Source organism: Rhinoderma darwinii, unplaced genomic scaffold, assembly GCF_050947455.1.
Source record: "Rhinoderma darwinii isolate aRhiDar2 unplaced genomic scaffold, aRhiDar2.hap1 Scaffold_70, whole genome shotgun sequence".
NCBI classification, from domain to species: Eukaryota; Metazoa; Chordata; class Amphibia; order Anura; family Rhinodermatidae; genus Rhinoderma; species Rhinoderma darwinii.
The window spans coordinates 644,491-656,782 of NW_027464260.1; positions in this window are offsets into that span (position 1 = coordinate 644,491).

A 12,292-nucleotide genomic window follows, 5' to 3' on the forward strand; every position below is an offset into this window, starting at 1 on the left:
GCACACATTCCCTGCCGAAAACCGGAAGTGAGGAATGCCCCACCTCCAGCCCCCGGCGCCATAGCGCACATCCGGAATCCCCGACGCATACAGGGATCCCGAGCATGCGCAGTGCGCCAAAGGGGGCGGGAGCGAGATAGAGCCACACAGCGGGATCATACAGGAGACGCGCGCACCTCATTGGAAGGTGGAAAGAGGGCAGAAGAAACGATGCACTGTCAGAATACGTAAGTGGCTGTATGTAAAAGCGTATAAATCGAAATCATCGAAGTGAAACGATAACTAAGTAGAAAAATGGGTAATAAGAGTGTAGTACCAAGAGGGGTGAAATAAGAAAACGATAATATAAAGAATACATATAGTACTCTAATAATAGCAATGAGAAGTAAATGTGATTATGTATAGCAAACCCTACACATTAATCATGATTAAGACTGAGGATACTGAAAGACACAGTATAAGTCCGCAGATTTAAGAGAGACACTAAGGGTATGTGCACACACACTAATTACGTCCATAATTGACGGACGTATTTCGGCCGCAAGTCCCGGACCGAACACAGTGCAAGGAGCCGGGCTCCTAGCATCTATTTATGTACGATGCTAGAAGTCCCTGCCTCGCTGCAGGACAACTGTCCCGTACTGTAAACATGTTTACAGTACGGGACAGTTGTCCTGCAGCGAGGCAGGGACTTCTAGCATCGTACATAAGTATGATGCTAGGAGCCCGGCTCCCTGCACTGTGTTCAGTCCGGGACTTGCGGCCGAAATACGTCCGTCAATTACGGACGTAATTAGTGTGTGTGCACATACCCTCAGTCTCGTATTAAAGTAAGTGATAGGAAAAGGATAAAAAAAAGGGAGAGATGCAGGGATAAAATCACATGAACCAATATGTGTGTGTATGGTGTAAACATTACAGTGGCATAATTAATATATGGGTATACACTATTAAAAAGACGTGAAACATACTGTCAGCAGAATATAACCTTGAGCACAGTATCACTGATCAGGGAAATACGTATTAGCAATATGAAAGAAAAGCACAGAGAGATACAGAGCTATTGCTGCCTTAAACACATGAATTGTGATCAGTTCATAGATCAGGAATATACAAAAAGACATGTACATCCATTTCTGGTATTACGATGTTATCTTCTTTCATCTTGATAGTAGGATCCAGTGAGGGATTTCAAGGTCTCGTCAGAGATAAATGCTGTCACAGAGTTAATGCATCAAATGCCTATATAGCAAAATCAAGATACAACAATTAAAATAAAATGACATTAAAAGCAAATGGTGGTACGGAAATTTATAAAAAAGGGGCGAAATTTAGTTGTTCATTAAGCCCACTAGGGGTCACTAGTGATCGTTAGGGTATCTGAGCTCCTGTTGTATAGTTTTTGTAAAACCAATTTACGCGCAAACAGGTGAAGATCTTTTAATGCTGTAAAAAAAATCGAAAGGGTTGGTAGGTGAAAAAGTCAATCCCTTTGTAAAGGATCTGCCAGGCACAGCTTCGGGGTTAACGCCCATAGGTAATCAGTCTTCACCTGAGTCTATGTCTCTGAGACTGACTCCAGCTTCCACCACTCAGGCTGGCAGGCTTAGGAGTGGGAGAGCCTATCGCAGCCTGGCCAGACTCAGCTAGCTCCCGCCCTCTGTCTATTTATACCTGCCTTTCCTGTTCCTCCTTTGCTTGTGATTCTTCTCGTGTGATTTCCTGGCCCAGCTACAGCTTCTGACTATTTGATCCTGCTCCAAATTGACTCCGGCTTACTGACTACTCTCCTGCTCTGCGTTTGGTACCTCATACACTGCTGGTTTGACTCGGCTCGTTCACCTCTCTTGTTGCTCACGGTTTTGCCGTGGGCAACTGCCCCATTTCCCTTAGCTTTGTGTACCCTTGTCTGTTTGTCTCGTGCACTTACTGAGCGTAGGGACCGCCGCCCAGTTGTACCCCGTCACCTAGGGCGGGTCGTTGCAAGTAGGCAGGGACAGAGTGGCGGGTAGATTAGGGCTCACTTGTCCGTTTCCCTACCCCTATCATTACATATTCACAAGCCCATTACCTAGTCTACCCTGGTCCCTGTCTCTACTATGGACCCCCTTGAGACCCTGGCCCAGCAAATGCAGGGTCTCTCCCTACAGGTCCAGGCCCTGGCTCAGAGGGTCCACCAGCCTGACGCTACAATGGTAGTGCCCCTCACCTCTTGAACCCCACCTCAAGTTGCCTGACCGGTTCTCAGGGGACCAGAGGACTTTTCTCTCCTTTCGGGAGAGTTGTAGGCTCTACTTTCGCTTAAAGCCTCACTCCTCAGGTTCTGAGAGCCAGCGGGTGGGTATAATTATGTCCCGGCTCCAGGAAGGGCCCCAAGAGTGGGCCTTCTCCTTGGCTCCTGACGCCCCTGAACTTTCCTCCGTTGATCGTTTCTTTTCTGCTCTCGGACTCATTTATGACGAAACTGACAGGACTGCCTTTGCCGAGAGTCAGCTGGTGACCTTACGTCAGGGTAAGAGACCTGTTGAGGAGTATTGTTCTGACTTTAGGAAGTGGTGCGTAGCTTCTCGGTGGAATGACCCTGCCTTAAGGTGCCAGTTTAGGTTGGGTCTGTCGAACGCCATGAAAGACCTGCTAGTTAGCTATCCCTCTTCTGACTCCCTAGACCAGGTTATGGCTTTAGCGGTACGACTTGACCGACGTCTCAGGGAACGACAACTTGAACGTTTTTGTGTTTTCCCCTCTGACTCCCCCATGATGCCTCCCGAGGTCCCGTTGCTTCGCTCTTCCACGGAAGACTCGGGGCCTCCGTGTCCCCCCGACAACGTAGAGAGTTCCGCAGGATGAATGGTCTCTGCTTCTATTGTGGGGATGACAAGCATCAAGTGAACACCTGTCCTAGGCGTAAGAATAAGCAGCCGGAAAACTTCCGCGCCTAAGTGATCATCGTGGAGGTCACTTGGGCGCACAGGTATTTCCCGTAAATATGAAACATAATAAAATCTTGCTTCCCTTTCAGGTCTCTTTTGGTGGTAGGTCTGCTACCGGCAGTGCCTTCGTGGATTCAGGGTCTTCTGCTAATATCATGTCTGTGGAATTTGCTATGTCTCTAGCTATGCCTTTGATTGATTTGCCTAAACCTGTCCCGGTAGTGGGTATCGACTCCACTCCTCTTGCTAATGGTTATTTTACACAGCATACCCCTGTTTTTGAACTCCTTGTTGGCTCCATGCATTTAGAGCAGTGCTCTGTACTGTGGATGCAGGGATTATCGTCCGATTTGGTTTTAGGCCTTCCCTGGTTGCAGTTGCATAATCCCACGTTTGACTGGAATACTGGGGAGCTTACCAAATGGGGTAATGAATGCTTGACGTCATGTTTTGCTGTTAATTCTATTTCTCCCCCTGAGGAGGTGTACACGCTACCTGAGTTTGTGCAGGACTTCGCTGATGTTTTCTCTAAGGAGGCCTCCGAAGTGTTACCTCCTCATAGAGAATACGATTGCGCTATCGAATTGGTACCAGGAGCTAAGCTCCCTAAGGGTAGAATATTTAATCTTTCTTGTCCCGAACGTGAAGCCATGAGAGAGTATATCCAGGAATGCCTGGCCAAGGGTTACATTCGTCCCTCTACTTCTCCGGTAGGTGCTGGCTTCTTCTTCGTAGGGAAGAAGGATGGTGGTCTTAGGCCATGCATTGACTACCGTAACTTGAATAAGGTCACTGTAAGGAACCAGTATCCCCTTCCTTTGATTCCTGATCTCTTTAATCAGGTTCAGGGGGCCCAATAGTTCTCTAAGTTTGATCTACGGGGGTCGTATAACCTTATCCGCATCAAAGAGGGGATTGAGTGGAAGACTGCGTTTAACACGCCCGAAGGTCATTTAGAATACCTCGTCATGCCCTTTGGGCTGTGTAATGCTCCTGCGGTCTTCCAGAATTTCATAAATGAGATTTTAAGGGATTACCTGGGGGTATTTCTTGTAGTGTACCTTGATGACATACTGGTGTTTTCCAAGGACTTGTCCTCCCACATTGAGCATGTCAGGAAGTGCTCCAGGTCTTTCGGGAAAACAAACTGTTTGCGAAAACCGAAAAATGTGTGTTTTGGGTACAGGAGATACCATTTTTGGGTCAAATCCTCACTCCTCATGAATTCCGCATGGACCCCGCCAAGGTCCAGGCTGTGGCAGAATGGGTCCAACCTGCCTTCCTGAAGGCGTTACAGTGTTTCTTGGGGTTCGCTAATTATTACAGGAGATTTATTGCTAACTTCTCGGTCATCGCTAAGCCTCTTACGGACCTCACTCGCAAAGGTGCTGATCTCCTCCACTGGCCTCCTGAGGTTGTCCAGGCTTTTGAGGTCCTTAAGAAGTGCTTTATCTCGGCCCCGGTGCTGTTTCAGCCCAACCAAATGGAGCCATTTATCGTGGAAGTTGACACATCCGAGGTGGGAGTGGGGGCTGTCTTGTCCCAGGGTACCAGGTCCCTCACCCATCTCCGTCCCTGTGCCTACTTCTCCAGGAAGTTTTCGCCCACTGAGAGTAACTATGATATTGGCAACCGCGAACTCTTAGCCATTAAATGGGCATTTGAAGAGTGGCGCCACTTCCTGGAGGGGGCTAGGCACCAGGTAACGGTCCTTACCGACCACAAGAATCTGGTTTTCCTAGAATTTGCCCGGAGGCTTAACCCGAGACAAGCTCGATGGGCGCTATTTTTTACCAGATTCAACTTTTTGGTTACCTATAGGGCTGGGTCTAAAAATATTAAGGCCGATGCACTGTCGCGTAGCTTCATGGCCAGCCCCCCTTCGGAGGAAGATCCTGCTTGTATTCTGCCTCCTGGTATAATCATTTCTTCTATTGATTCTTATTTAGTCTCAGAAATTGTGGCTGATCAAGGTTCAGCTCCCGGGAACCTTCCTGAGGACAAGCTGTTTGTTCCCCTGCAATTCCGGCTAAGGGTTCTTAGGGAAAATCATGACTCCACACTATCTGGTCATCCAGGCGTCCTGGGTACCAAACACCTCATTGCTAGAAACTATTGGTGGCCTGGGTTGCCTAAAGACGTTAAGGCCTACGTCGCCGCTTGTGAGGTTTGTGCTAGGTCCAAGACTCCCAGGTCCCGACCAGCGGGCTTACTACATTCTTTGCCCATTCCCCAGAGACCTTGGACCCATATCTCCATGGATATTATCACCGATTTGCCTCCATCTCAAGGCAAGTCGGTGGTGTGGGTTGTAGTAGACCGCTTCAGTAAGATGTGCCACTTTGTGCCCCTCAAGAAACTACCCAATGCCAAGACGTTAGCTACCTTGTTTGTCAAACACATCCTGCGTCTCCATGGGGTCCCTGTCAATATTGTTTCGGACAGAGGGGTACAATTTGTTTCATTGTTTTGGAGAGCCTTCTGTAAAAAGTTGGAGATTGATCTGTCCTTCTCCTCTGCCTTCCATCCTGAAACTAATGGCCAAACTGAGAGGACTAATCAATCTCTAGAACAATATTTAAGGTGTTTTATCTCTGACTGTCAATATGATTGGGTCTCATTCATTCCCCTCGCCGAATTTTCCCTTAATAACCGGGTCAGTAACTCGTCAGGGGTCTCCCCCTTTTTCTGTAATTTTGGGTTTAATCCACGGTTCTCCTCCATTTCACCTGGTAGTTCCAACAATCCCAAGGTAGAGGTCGTTCATCGGCAACTGTGCACAGTCTGGTCCCAGGTTCAGAAGAACCTAGAGGCGTCCCAGAGCGTACAAAAAACTCAGGTTGATAGAAGACGTTCTGCTAACCCCTTGTTTATGGTTGGGGATCTGGTGTGGTTATCGTCTAGGAACTTGCGCCTTAAGGTCCCGTCCAAGAAATTTGCTCCCCGGTTTATTGGGCCATATAAGGTCATTGAAGTCCTCAATCCTGTCTCCTTCCGACTGGAGTTGCCCCCATCTTTTCGAATACACTACGTGTTTCATGCCTCCCTCCTTAAACGCTGCTCCCCGTCCTTGGCTCGCTCGAGGAAACCTCCTGTTCCCGTTCTCACCCCTGAGGGGGTGGAATTTGAGGTGGCCAAGATTGTGGACAGCAAGATGGTCCAAGGCTCCCTCCAGTACCTGGTCCATTGGAGAGGATACGGGCCTGAGGAGAGGACTTGGGTACCCGCCCGGGATGTTCACGCTGGGGTATTGGTCAGGAAGTTCCACCTTCATTTCCCCAATAAACCAGGTCCACTTAGAAAGGGTCCGGTGGCCCCTCATAAAAGGGGGGTACTGTAAATGATCTGCCAGGCACAGCTTCGGGGTTAATGCCCATAGGTAATCAGTCTTCACCTGATTCTATGTCTCTGAGACTGACTCCAGCTTCCACCACTCAGGCTGGCAGGCTTAGGAGTGGGAGAGCCTATCGCAGCCTGGCCAGACTCAGCTAGCTCCCGCCCTCTGTCTATTTATACCTGCCTTTCCTGTTCCTCCTTTGCTTGTGATTCTTCTCGTGTGGTTTCCTGGCCCAGCTACAGCTTCTGACTATTTGATCCTGCTCCATATTGACCTCGGCTTACTGACTACTCTCCTGCTTTGCGTTTGGTACCTCTTACACTCCTGGTTTGACTCGGCTCGTTCACCTCTCTTGTTGCTCACGGTTTTGCCGTGGGCAACTGCCCCATTTCCCTTAGCTTTGTGTACCCTTGTCTGTTTGTCTCGTGCACTTACTGAGCGTAGGGACCACCGCCCAGTTGTACCCCGTCGCCTAGGGCGGGTCGTTGCAAGTAGGCAGGGACAGAGTGGTGGGTAGATTAGGGCTCACTTGTCCGTTTCCCTACCCCTATCATTACACCCTTGCTCAGAACCTCAATTTGGGCATCAGAGAGAGTGTGAGAGGATAGGTTAATTACCTTAATTACCTCCAATTTATTGGCTGGGTTCTTATCTTGCTGGTGTTGTCGTATGTTTTTTTGTTTGCCATTTCTGTCATAGTGCCGTCTTGAAACGGGGGGTCCCTGATTAGTCCCAGCATTAGTATTGACATTAATATCCCTGATCTTATAGCTATCATCACCTGAAATTCGAGATGATGTGGATGAGGATCTAGAATGGGAAAAGGATCTAGATCTCAAACGACCCTGTCTCATGTGCCATCTATAGACTTTATTAGATGTATAGTCTAACAAGTCTCTTTTGAATTTCCCTGATTTAGTGGCACATATCTCCTTCTCCCATTTAGCGTGTTCCCTGTCTAAATCCTCTTGTATCTTAGTCTGTATCTCATTTGAAAAATCTTTTTTCAATGTTGCCTGGACATCTTCAATCTCTTTTTCAAGTTCAATAAGTGTGTTAGTATTGGATTGCACCAGGAGGTCCATAAAACCCCTAGAGCAGGTGTCAGCCAAAGACTCCCACTTATTTTTAAAATCGTCATGTTCTACATTAAAGGAAGGGAACACTTGAACCCTCAAGCCTCTGGGAATCAAACCCCTAGAAATATATTTGGCAAGGAAAGCTTTGTTCCACCAGATTTTTATTCTCTTATTCAAAAGGAGCTTTAGTTGGTTAAAGAGCTCTCTACTGTCCCTACCACCAATTACTGGGACTAAAACAGGGTCCTCATTAAATATTTGGTCCAATTGTAAGAGCCATGATTCATCACGTGCTCTGAAGTTCATCTTTTGCTGAGAGCCGGTTGCTGTGAGGAACACAGAATACAATATGGCTCATATGGCAAATAGAGTCAGGGGCTAGGTGCTATATAGTTAACGCATCCTCCCTCAATACCAAGAAAAGGCAACTCCTATAGATACATTAAAGAACAAAAGGAGATAAAGGAGCTAGACAGCCAATAATAATAAAATATCTTTAATTGACACATAAATACACAAAATATTAAAATTACAAATGGACAAAAGGACTCTGTAGTTCCAAAACAGCACAACAGGAGAAACTCCCAGAAATAATCCAGGGCAAGATAATCAGACAATTAGGTCCAGAGTATGAGACACAGTGTCTAATGGTACAGGTGAATGTTTATATCCTATTACAAGTACAACCTTCACATACAAAGGACAGGGTAAAAGAGTGGAAATGAATCACCTGAAAAAGGTACAGAGACTGAATAGTCAGTCACCACCCGTTTATTTAAAGAAAAATTGTCTTACCCATAGTAAATGGACCGGGAGAATCAATCAAATGTGCTGTATAACCCCAACGCGCGTAATTAATTGCATCACTGCTGATCTTAATGGTGACGATCCGCGGTGCACGCCATGTGCAAGTGCGGAACACAAGGCTACCTAGCCCGAATATCTTAATGTGCTGCTGCCTATAGTCTCTGACGCACCAGCGGAGATAACTGACAGCAAGCACTTAATACATCGCTGCTGATCCTAACAGAAGTGGTCAGCGATATGTAACAACACAGTGTGGGCTGCCGAGTTACTTCACTGATTAACGCACACAGAGTTTTATCAGCAGTTCAAGTTATAAATCTTAGCACGACACCTTATCGTGCTTTTGTCTATTGTATCTTGCATCTACACCAAGAGAATCCGAAGACACTGATACAATGTTTACTTACTAACAGCAAAAGCTGATCCACTCAGTGCACACAAGAGAACTGAAAGAAACGCATACAGTGTTCATTGACCATCAGCAAATGCTGATCCACTCAGTGCACACAAGAGAACTGAAAGAAACGGATACAGTGTTCATTGACCATCAGCAAATGCTGATCCACTCAGTGCACACAAGAGAACTGCAAGAAACGGATACAGTGTTCATTGACCAACAGCAAATGCTGATCCACTCAGTGCACACAAGAGAACTGAAAGAAACGCATACAGTGTTCATTGACCATCAGCAAATGCTGATCCACTCAGTGCACACAAGAGAACTGAAAGAAACGCATACAGTGTTCATTGACCATCAGCAAATGCTGATCCACTCAGTGCACACAACACAGCACACTTGCAATAAAGATCATTATACCTCTGTTATCAGATCTCTACAAAGTTTACCACAAAGCGACGAATATAGCTCAATTCAAAGTCATATTCTTACCAACCTCAGTCATTAAAAGGTTTGGTTTCTTGTATGAGAAGTAGCAAATGATAGCTAATTATACATAAGGCAAATTGTGCCTTCATGGAGCAGGATAGGGGGTCATCTGCACCGTCATTTAATTTGACCTACGTTGGACAATTGTAAAAAAAAAATAAAAAAAAATTAAATTTAATTTGTTAAATAAAGTTTATTGCTTTCACTATTTTAATTTCCCCTAGGAACCATGACTCTTATCCCTTCTTCCCATTTCCTTAATAAAAATGAGTACAATACTCGTGGTACACACCGTTGTGGTTCCCAAAACTCACTCTATGGGGGGATTCACACGAGCGTGATTTGCGTGTGTGCAGGCCGCGTTTTTTTCGCGCGCCACGCACAGCCCTATAGAAGTCAATGGGGCAGTTCAAACAGTGCGTGATTTTTGCGCAGCGTTTGTTTGCTGCGTACAAAACGCGACAGGTTCAATATCTCTGCTTATTTCGCGCATCACGCACCCATTGAAGTCAATGGGTGCGTGAAAATCACGCATGTCATACGGTGGCAGCAGCGCCGACACGTTGGCTCTATGCTAAGGAGTTTGAACTAACTAGTTGAAACCAGCAGAAAAGCAGGAAGTACCTTAGAGAGCAGGTTTTCAAAAAGAGGCCAAACCGTTTACTACAGCACCACAAGCAGCTTGCAGCCATGCCTCGCCAGATGGATGTTGCTAAGCTCATCGCTTTAGTTCAGGAGCGTCCGGAGGTCTGGAACACCCATGCGGAGTCATACCATGACCGCACAGTCAAGGAGGCAGCATGGGAGCATATTGCCGAAGCGGTGTTAGAGCAGGAGTGGGCCGACAGCCGCACCCGTGACCGCCAACGCATTGGTGAGTGTATATATGTGTGTCGACATATATGTGTATAATGACATCCATATTGCCTATTGCGTCCCTGGTGAATAAATGCCTGTCATTGGCAACGTTTCCGTTCAGTGGCATCTTTATAGTATCATCAAGTTAGGTGTGTTCTTGTGTGGACGTGTGGTACACCAGTTTATATGCACTGTCTGTGTGCGCAGTAAAATCTGGTGTGTTTCTTGAATGATGTGTTCTTTATTATTTATACAGTGGACGATGTAAAGAGACGGTGGCGAAGTTCAAGGGACCAGTTCCGGAGAGAATATGGTTCCGGCAGGCGCAGCGGAGAAGGTGGCACCAGGAAACGCCGCTATATTTATTATGAGCAGTTGTTGTTCCTGCGGGAGATAATGGACATGCAACCGTAAGTACTCGTTGTTGTCCCTTTTTGCAAACGTGATCTCCCAAAAATGTAAGATACGCCAAAGCAGCTTTGTGTTTGCACAGTAAATTGGGTTCCTCAACTGACGTCTCCCCTATATTCTAGAACTAGCGACACTCTTGACGCGTCTGAAGAGGAGGCACGGCCCGAGTCTATCCAGGCGTCCGAAGCCGCCGCTCCCCTGGTCACCCTAACCCCGGACCCCACCAGAGAGGATCCAGTCCCAGTCGCCTCAGCGCCTGAAGCTGGGTCACCGGACCAAGTGGCACCTAGCCATGCAGCACCCCGCCGCAGACGCCCTGTCAACCCACCCGCAGGTGCACTGGTGGACGCGCGTGTTCTGGAGTACCTGCGCCGTGCAGCTGATGAGGACAACCACAACTTTTTTTGTCGCAGCATGGCACCTTTAATGCGCCGGGTACCAGTGCATAGGCTGGTGTGGCTGCAATCGAATATGCTGTTGATAATCGACAGTGCTACACCCCCGCTTAGTCCAGGGCGGTGCTTCACAGCTATCGAGCAGTGGCGTAGTGTCTTTATGCCCTCCGTGGGGGTCCATTTTCCAGGGCCCTCCCAACCTGCCCCTGGAATATCGCAGATGCCGCAATATCCTCCAGGCCCAAGATACCTCTCCCCTGGCCCAATGGCTGGCCCTGTCCGTCACTTACCTCCATACTCCCTACCTGCCCCAAGTTTACAGTCTCCCATGCAGCCCCACGGCTACCAGACCCAGTATCACCCCCACTATGCTGTGCAGGAACATCCTCATCAGGGCCGGGGACAGCATAGTGGTGCGGATATGTCTGCTTACACCTCGCCGCCCCATACCTATCACAATCTGTAGGGGCGTGTGTGTTCTAAGGCCAAATGTTAAAAAGCCATGACACCCTAGGAATCCTTCCAGGTTTCTTTATGCAATGCATCATGTTGGTGCCAATTTTTGTTGGGGTATGTTCTCCCGTGTGTGTTTTTTTGTGTTATGGAGTGTATGTGCAAATAACATAAATGCCAATGTTTTATATATTTCACTCCCGTGTGGACAATCCTTCTGTTACATAGATCACCGATTTCTACAGCCTCTACCGCTATGAGGTGCCATGGCGTAAGAGGTTTGGACGGTATGACATTTCTCCACCACATCGTTGAGGTCTTCGTTGATCGGAAGGGGTTTGGAATACCAGGAACTGAGGTGTTATTAGTATAGTTATTGTTTGCCCATACCTACCTTTACGCAGAAAGGGGCACTGACATATAGGGCAGGAAATCCTTTGTCTACACAAGAGGATGTTATGTCCAGGAATTATTGGCTTAAAAAAAGGGTATTCCAAATGCCTCCCGAGCCCACGTCAAGGGGCCTCAAGTTTTGCGAGTCCCTAACCCCCCCCCCCAAACCAAAAAAGGACTAGAGGGATAAACAGATGTTCGACAAAAAAATACTAACTTCACCACACCTCAAATGGCTACGTTCTGGCAGGTTACATATCAAGGCTGGCTGTCAAAATACTCAGCAAATTGGTGGTGCACTCGCAGGCCAGATGTCGGTGGCCGCCCTGGCCGAGCAGCCTGGGCGAGGCTGGTGGTGGGTGCAGATATTAACATATATTCCCCATCATGAGTGGCATCATGGATGCGGGTAAAGTTGTGCAGCACAACACAGGCTTTGATCACACATGTCACATTTGACGGCGACATTTGCATTGCTGTCATCAGGACCCTCCACTTGCTGGTCATGATGCCAAAGGCGCATTCCACCACTTTCCGTGCTCTGCCTAGCCGGTTATTGAAAATGCGCCTACGGTTATCCATGCCCCTCCGCGCATATGGACGCATGACTTGTCTGCTGAGGGCAAAACCCTCATCTGCAACCATAACATAAGGAACGGGTGGACCGCTGGTGCCAGGGAGGATGCTAGGCTCGGGAACATCAAGTTGGTTAGACATTAGACGCTGGCCCATTCTGGACGAGC